This window comes from Triticum aestivum, chromosome 6D, assembly GCF_018294505.1.
Source record: "Triticum aestivum cultivar Chinese Spring chromosome 6D, IWGSC CS RefSeq v2.1, whole genome shotgun sequence".
In the NCBI taxonomy this organism is placed as follows: Eukaryota; Viridiplantae; Streptophyta; class Magnoliopsida; order Poales; family Poaceae; genus Triticum; species Triticum aestivum.
This window is the reverse complement of record NC_057811.1, coordinates 314403024-314411236: the sequence shown is the minus strand read 5'-3', so window position 1 is coordinate 314411236 and position 8213 is coordinate 314403024.

Sequence of the window (8213 nt, the reverse complement as noted above, 5' to 3'; positions counted from 1 at the left end):
AACCATATTGGAGTTTGCAAACAAACACCTCAGCAAAAACAGATTGGAGTCGAATGAAACCATCGATAAACCACTTATGCACACCTCGGCAAAGTTTGCTCATCGTATGCCGAGAGAGAGAGAGAGAGACGCTTTAGGATTGACCACACTCAAACGCATTGTGGTTGTATGAGCACTGAGGCCACCGTTAGCGGGGATGAGGAAGAGGATAAACAACAATTGGGATGTCATGTTGAAATAAAGGGCGTGGACCTATTAGGGGGGGGGCGTGTGGTATTTTCCCCCATTGCAACACACGGTCTCTTTTGTCAAAATCACTAGTTAAGGGTTACCCCCTGCAAAGGGCACTCCTCACCTTCTTAGGTGATGACAAGTGCCACACTACATGTGCGCTACTTGTCGCAACCCGAGAATTTTTTCTTTTTCGTAGATTCGTTTATTCAAAACCTTTTATCTCCTGAACCGTGCATCAAAATACCGAACTGTTTTCACGGTTGGATTTCTCATGTCGATAACTTTGAAACTAAACCCTATGTTAATAGGTTTTGATGATTTTTGTACGAAAACCCAAGAAAAACCGAAAATTGGAAATTGTCCAAAAAATGAAAACCAAAAAACCGGCAACAAAAAACAAAAAAATGAAAAAAAAACAGATCCGGAAAAGCACAGTTGTGGTTTTTATATTTTTATATATTTTTTGAGCAAGTTTTACATTTTTTTAATAGGAAGCACAGACTTTAACAAAGTCACTAGCTCGACATACGTAGGAGGCCCATGTATTTTGCATTGAAGGCGCGTCGCTACCATGGGCCAGTAATTACACTAAAAGCCCAAAAAGACGCGCAACACAAGGGGGCCTGCAACCTGTTATCGAAATCATGCCCGCTATCCCCTAAAACAGGAAAAAGTGCCTAAAAAAATCTAAAAAAAATCACGGCCGTTAATCGTAAATACTTAAAAACGCAGCTGTGCTATTGCGTGGAAACGAGCTCACACTCTTGTCCCTCACTCCACATGGTCCCTAATGCACAATGAGATTCTTTTTGCTAGCGCGTCAGTCCGTGAGAACGCCCCACTGACCTCACGTGTTGAAAAAGCATAATGCATGCATGCATTTAATTTGCGTTTTCAAAATTTTAAAACGCTATAACTTCAAATTGAGGCGAAATTGAAATCGGTTTTCACCGCCAAGTTCTTTGCGACAAGCACTTCGAAACTAGATCTCATATGAGTATGTTTCGACTAACTTTTTTTACAAGCAACTTTGGGTGCTATGGAAGCAACTTTAGTGATATATGAAAGCAACTTCTTGTTAGGTTATGTAGTATGACTGCCTATCATCAAAAAATCTCTTCGAAGTTCTTGATAGAATAAGCTCTTCTTGATTGGATAGGTTGATTCAGATAAGTGTTCTTTTGGCCCTGTTATTCTTGGTCGAATTTCCTTTGGATCCTGCACATAGTCACATAGGTCTTCCATTTATTTTTTCATGTGGTCGTCCGCTGCGTTGATGTATACGTAGAACATCGTGTGGTTTCTGGAAAACTATCACACAACAAACACACACAGAAAAGGATACCATAGTTGCCCTACATAGTCTGCATCCCTATTTTTATGCACGATACATGGAAAATAATATAGTTGCCCACAATTAACCATAAAGTTGTCTAAAACCATGTATCCCATTGCTCAATTCTCATGAACAGAAACATTATCAAGACCGCTATTTGGCCAACATCTAAAGGTTTTAGATACTTTTCAATTAAGTTTGTGTCATAATGGTGTGTCAAGAATTTCTTCTCTTCGGGTGGGATCCCTTGGTAAGATTCTAAACACTTTGGCGAACGATCATAAAGGGTGGTGGGGTGGAGCTGGTCATGGGGACATAATTAAAACCATGAAGTTTTTTATGGGATTAAGTTTATCTATGAACCCCAAAAAGCAAACATGTGTATGTTCTTTATCCATTTTTCATGTGTCATAGTTGCGGGACGTTTTGCTATACAGTTGCCCAATCCTAATGGACAGAAACATTATCAAGACCATAATTTGGCTTATTTGTAAAGATTTTATATACCTTTCAATTAAGATGGTGTCATAGAGATGGATCAAGAATTTCATCGTCCTCGGGGTTGGATCCCTTGGTATGATCGTAAATACTAGGCGAATGATCATAGAGGGGGAGCGGTGCGGAGCTGGTCATAGTGGCATAACTAAAACCACGAAGTGTTTTTAAGGGATTAAGTTTATTTGTGACCCCCTCAAAAAATGAACATGTGTATGTTCTTCATCCCTTTTCTTAGGTGTCATAATTGCCTACAATCAGCCATAATGTTTCCTAAAACCATCTATCGAGTTGCCCACAATCAACTGTACAATTCTCTAAAACCATGTATCCAGTTGCCCACAATCAACCATACAGTTGTCTAAAACCATATATCCAGTTGCCCAATCCTCACGAACAGAACCATTACCAAGACCATAATTTGGTTAATATGTAATGGTTTTAGATACCTTTCGAGTTTGTACCATAGAGATGCGTCAGTAATTTATCTCCTCGGGGTAGGATCCTTGGTATGATTGCAAATACTTGGCAAATAATAATAGGGGGGTGGGCAGGGTGGAGTATGTCATGGGGACGTAAAACCGTGAAGTGTTTTTAGGGGATTAAATTTATCTATGTACCCTCCAAAAATGAACATGTGTATGTTCTTTATCCCTTTCCACGTGTCATAGTTGCCCACAATCAACCATACAGTTGCCTAAAATCAAGTATCCAGTTGCCCACAATCAACAAATAGTTTACCTAAAATCATGTATCCAGTTGCCCAATCATCATGAACTTAAACATTCACCAAGACCATTATTTGATAAATATTTAAAGGTTTTAGATACTTGTAATTAAGTTTGTGCCATAGAGGTGAAGTTGAGATTTTCCTCTCCTCGGGTGGGCTCCCTTGGTGTGAACGTATAGGGGAGCAGGTGGAACCGGTTAGATTTCCTAGCTGGAGATATGAGGCACATGACTATGTGTGTGCACGCGCGCGTGTGTGTGTTTTCTCCTCTGCTACTGCCTATTTGCCCAAGAAAAACTGTGGAGTTGTTCAGTCCTGGACTACACCCGAGTTGCATTTTTGTGTTTTTTATATTGAGTTACAAGCAAAAGGGCCGCTCAACCTGATATTTCACAGGGCGAAATGGATCAACATAAGGTACCCGTGGTTTTTTCAGATTTTTTTATGAAATGGTGAGGATGAAGAAGGAAGGCAACCAGAACGGGCGAAGAGAGATGGATAGGAAGTAATTCTAAAAAATATTGTATTAGTAGATTAAGTTGCATCGGAATATATATGGAGCTGCTCAGTTCACATCAACAGCTGCATAAAAATGCTTGGAACACATTTTTATTTTTTTAATAGTTGCCCATAAATCACACTACAGTTGCCTATGTTAAAGAATATATATGCATTAGTACCACCTATATATGTTGTCTCTACTGTTATTTTTGTGGGTTTTTTGCACAAGGGTTTCCTGATATTACTTCAAGGAGCTTATGGGGCATCAACCCCTCTTTTAATGCATGACACTAGTTGCTTCAAATTTTACAAGAGTTTTCTGAAATCATACAAAGTTGCTGCATGTTTTTTAGTTTTGCATAGGGGATGCATGCTATCTTTTACTGCAAGGAACTCATATGAGGCAGTAGACCTTTTTTACATGCCTGATAGTAGTTGGACTCATTGGATGGTTAAAAGTGTCTAGAGAGGCCGATTCCGATACTTGGGGCGTTTTGGTGATCCGCGTTGGAGTTGTCCTTGTCGTAGGCTTAGAGGTGAAGCTGGTCAATTGGTAGTCATGGTAACAACTTATAAGGATCCTCCGTTGGTAGGTAGTCATACTAGGGGAAAAAGAGTTGCTTTTCTATAGCACTAAAGTTGACTCTGTAGCACACAAAGTTGCTCGAAAAAAAAGTTCATCGAAACCTATTCATATGGGATCTTATTTTGAAGAACTCATCGCGAGAAACCGAACGGTAAAAACGGATTTGAATTTTGACATTCTAATCAAAAGTTATAAGTTTTCAAAGTTATTTTATCCCCTAAGAGCATCTCCAACAGCCGCGCTATAAAAGTGCCGCGCGCTAAAATCAGTGTTTTTTGCGCGCGCTACCGCTCCGGGCGCTCCAGCGGAGGCGCAAAAAGGCGCACGCGGCATATCTAGTTCGGCGTGCGGGCCGAAACGCCATCGTACGCTGCTTATTTGCTGCGCCCGCTCCCACGCGCGCGCTCGCAACTCCACCTACCCCATCCAGCCGTGGCGGCACCGCCGCCCGCGCCACCCGGCGACCGTTCGGGCGCTTCCCCAGCCTATCCCCGCGCCGCGGCAGCTTCCTCCGCCTCCCTCTAGTCACTGCCGCCCCTCGCGCACGGCGGTCCTCCGACGAACAGCGTGCGGCCGCTCGCTGCCGCTCGGCGCCCGCAAGGTGTTCGACAAAACGCCCGCAAGGTATGTATTGCTCAAACTTCATGAATTTGGTGCATGTTGATTGTAGTTTTTATAGCCTAGTATTGAACATTGTAGATGAGTTCGTCGTATGATTCTTCCGAAGAAGAATTTGATATGGAAAAGGAGGAGGATCTTGCAATGATCCTAGCTATGCACATCAATAAAAAATCGAAGCACGGTGGTTCGGTTATGGTTCGGCAGAAAATTTGGAGGGATAGGATCAATGCCCATAACAGATTGATGAGGCACTATTTCGTGGAGAATCCCACATACCCGGAGTCGTACTTTCGCCGCCAGTTTAGGATGAGTGTCATGCCCACGATGCGGCTATATCTCCCACGTGTCGAGGCATGACTTAGAGGCATAACCGCATTGTAGGTATTGTCGCAAGAAGGGTCATCTTCACACAATCCCATGTAATGAACAAGAATGGGATAACGAGAGTTGGCTTACAATCGCCACTTCACACAATACATAAATTAATTCATACATCATCCAAAATCCACACATAGACCGACTACGGTCAAATCCAAATGAAAATAAGATAACCCCAAATGCTAGATCCCCGATCGTTCCAACTGGGCTCCACTACTGATCATCAGGAAACGAAACATAGTAACGACCACGTTCCTCGTCGAACTCCCACTTGAGCTCGGTTGTGTCATCTGCACTGGCATCGTCGGCACCTGCAACTGTTTTTGGTAGAATCTGTGAGTCACGAGGACTCAGCAATCTCACACCCGCGAGATCAAGACTATTTAAGCTTGTAGGAAAGGATGGTGTAATGAGGTGGAGCTGCAGCAAGCACTAAGCATATATGGTGGCTAACATACGCAAATGAGAGCGAGAAGAGAAGCAACACAACGGTCGCGAAGCTAGAAATGATCAAGAAGTGATCCTGAAACTACTTACGTTCATGCATAACTCAAACCGTGTTCACTTCCTGGACTCCGCCGAGAAGAGACCATCACGGCTACACACACGTTGACGTATTTTAATTAAGTCAAGTGTCAAGTTCTCTACAACCGAACATTAACAAATTCCCATCTGCCTCATAACCGCGGGCACGGCTTTCGAAAGATAATACCCTGCAGGGGTGTCCCAACTTAGCCCATTATAAGCTCTCACGGTCAACGAAGGATAAACCTTCTCCCGGGAAGACCCGATCAGTCTCGGAATCCCGGTTTACAAGACATTTCGACAATGGTAAAACAAGACCAGCAAAGCCGCCCGAATGTGCCGACAAATCCCGATAGGAGCTGCACATATCTCGTTCTCAGGGCACACCGGATGAGCCAGACGTCGGGTTGGCATAGACCCTGGTTGCCCAGGGGGCGCCGGACATCGCTCGGTTTGGGTCAGCACTCGAAGGAGCACTGGTCCGGGGGTTTAAATAAAGATGACCCTCGGGCTCGCGAGAACCCAAGGGAAATGGCTTAGGTAGGCAAATGGTAAAACCAAGGTTGGGCCTTGCTGGAGGAGTTTTATTCAAGGCGAACTGTCAAGGGGGTCCCATAAATCACCCAACCGCGTAAGGAACGCAAACTCAAGGAACATAATACCGGTATGACGGAAACTAGGACGGCAAGAGTGGAACAAAACACCAGGCATAAGGTCGAGCCTTCCACCCTTTACCAAATATATAGATGCATTAATTAAATAAGAGATATTGTGATATTCCAAAATATCCATGTTCCAACATGGAACCAACTTCAACTTCACCTGCAACTAGCAACGCTATAAGAAGGGCTGAGCAAAAGCGGTAACTTAGCCAAACAACGGTTTGCTAGGAAAGGATGGTTAGAGGCTTGACATGGCAATATGTGAGGCATGATATAGCAAGTGGTAGATAGCGCAGCATGGCAATAGAACGAATAACTAGCAAAGCAAAGATAGAAGTGATTTCGAGGGTATGGTCATCTTGCCTACAAGGTTCTCAGAGTTGTCGAAAGCTTGATCCTCGTAAGCGTACTCAACAGGTTCCTCGTTCACGAACTCGTCTCCCGGCTCTACCCACGGTAAGAACACAAGCAATGGAACCACAATCAATCACGGGAAATGCACAAACAACATGATGCAATACATGCATGATATGCGAGATATGATATGCGATGCGTATGCGTACTCCGAAAGAAAAAGGATGAACAAGGCAGTAACTTGTCAAACCAAGTATGCCACTGGAAATATGAGATGATTTCGGTCGAAATCGATATAAAGATCACCTTAAACGGATGCACGGTTTGCAAATGGCAAGCAAAACAAGAATGACACGATTCTGCGATTAACAGCATGATAGCACTTAGAATACATCAAGTAACTATGCTACAGCACCCCAACATAGCAATAAAGTATATGGCAGTGATCTACAGGAGATGCTTGACAAAAGATGAACACTGAGCTACGGCTAGATCACACAATAACAGGTTCAAACAAGCATGGCAAAAGTGCAAAAGATATCAGGTTCACAGACTGAAAATACTGAACATGGCTGAAACAGCATCAGGTAGCAATGTTCAGAGCAAGAATAACACATGCTACAGGAACTTAACATAGCAAAAAAAGGCATGGCATGAATCTACTAAATGCATAGAACAAAAGTCCCTTACTGATCATGAGCCAAAAAGGATCAGAAGATATGATGGCACCCATGTAAACATAGCAAGTTTCGTTAACAGGTTTCAGACAGCAGAAAACAGAACATGGCATTAACAGATTTATGAAGGCATCTTGGTGAACTTGATTCACTCATCACAAAGCAATGCATGACAAAAAAGCATACCTACAGCAAGATGGAATGTTTATGAAGCTAACCATGGCAAGAGCAAGTTCATAGCATGTGTGGATCAACTACAACAACCTTGGCAAAATTGAATATCATGTTGACATTCTGCCAGAAATATTTTATAGCAAAAGTAAAGCAAGATTGAGACATGCTAGGGGACTCCATAATTGCAAACAGGGGCATGGATGGATAGAGCATAACTATATCTACAAAACATCCTTAGTGAACATGCCCAAAAGAAGCATGGATCTCTCTGCAGACACATGGATACATGGCAACAAAAATAACAGCAGTAACAGACTTAGTGAAAATCCTAAGTCCCTGAAAACAGAAACATCACGAAGCCTAGTTTGCATGCTTGTGCTAGTCACCAAATAGATCAAAAAATACATGGCATACACCTCTGTAAAGATGGCATGGCTTAGATCAAAACACCTGTAGAGCTCATGCCCATAAGATGCACACATCAAATGTAGCAAAAAATAACAAAACACCAAGTTCTGTTAAGTAACAGCAGTAAACATCATCTAGCACTCTTGCACCAAAGATTTGGGCATCAAGATGAACTCAAACGAGCATGGCACAATGGAAGAAAATGAAGAGCATCTCGAGAAGAACATTTCAATATATCATGCATGCAAAACGGAGCAGTATGCAATGAGATATGATACAATGAACATGAGCACATAATGTGAAAATATTCGGGACTTGGGGGATTTTCGGGGTCAACCTCGCTGGATCTGGATCTGGCACGGAAGCCGAGGACGGCCGGGCTGCTCGCCGGAGTTGGGGAAGAGGAGGCCGGAGCTTGGAGAGGGCGGCCGGCCTGAGGGAGAGGGAGGAGACGGCGGGCTCGGGGGCGCGGCGGTCGGCGGACGGCGGAGACGGGCGGTGGCGCGGAGCCGCACGGGCGGAGGTGGAGGCG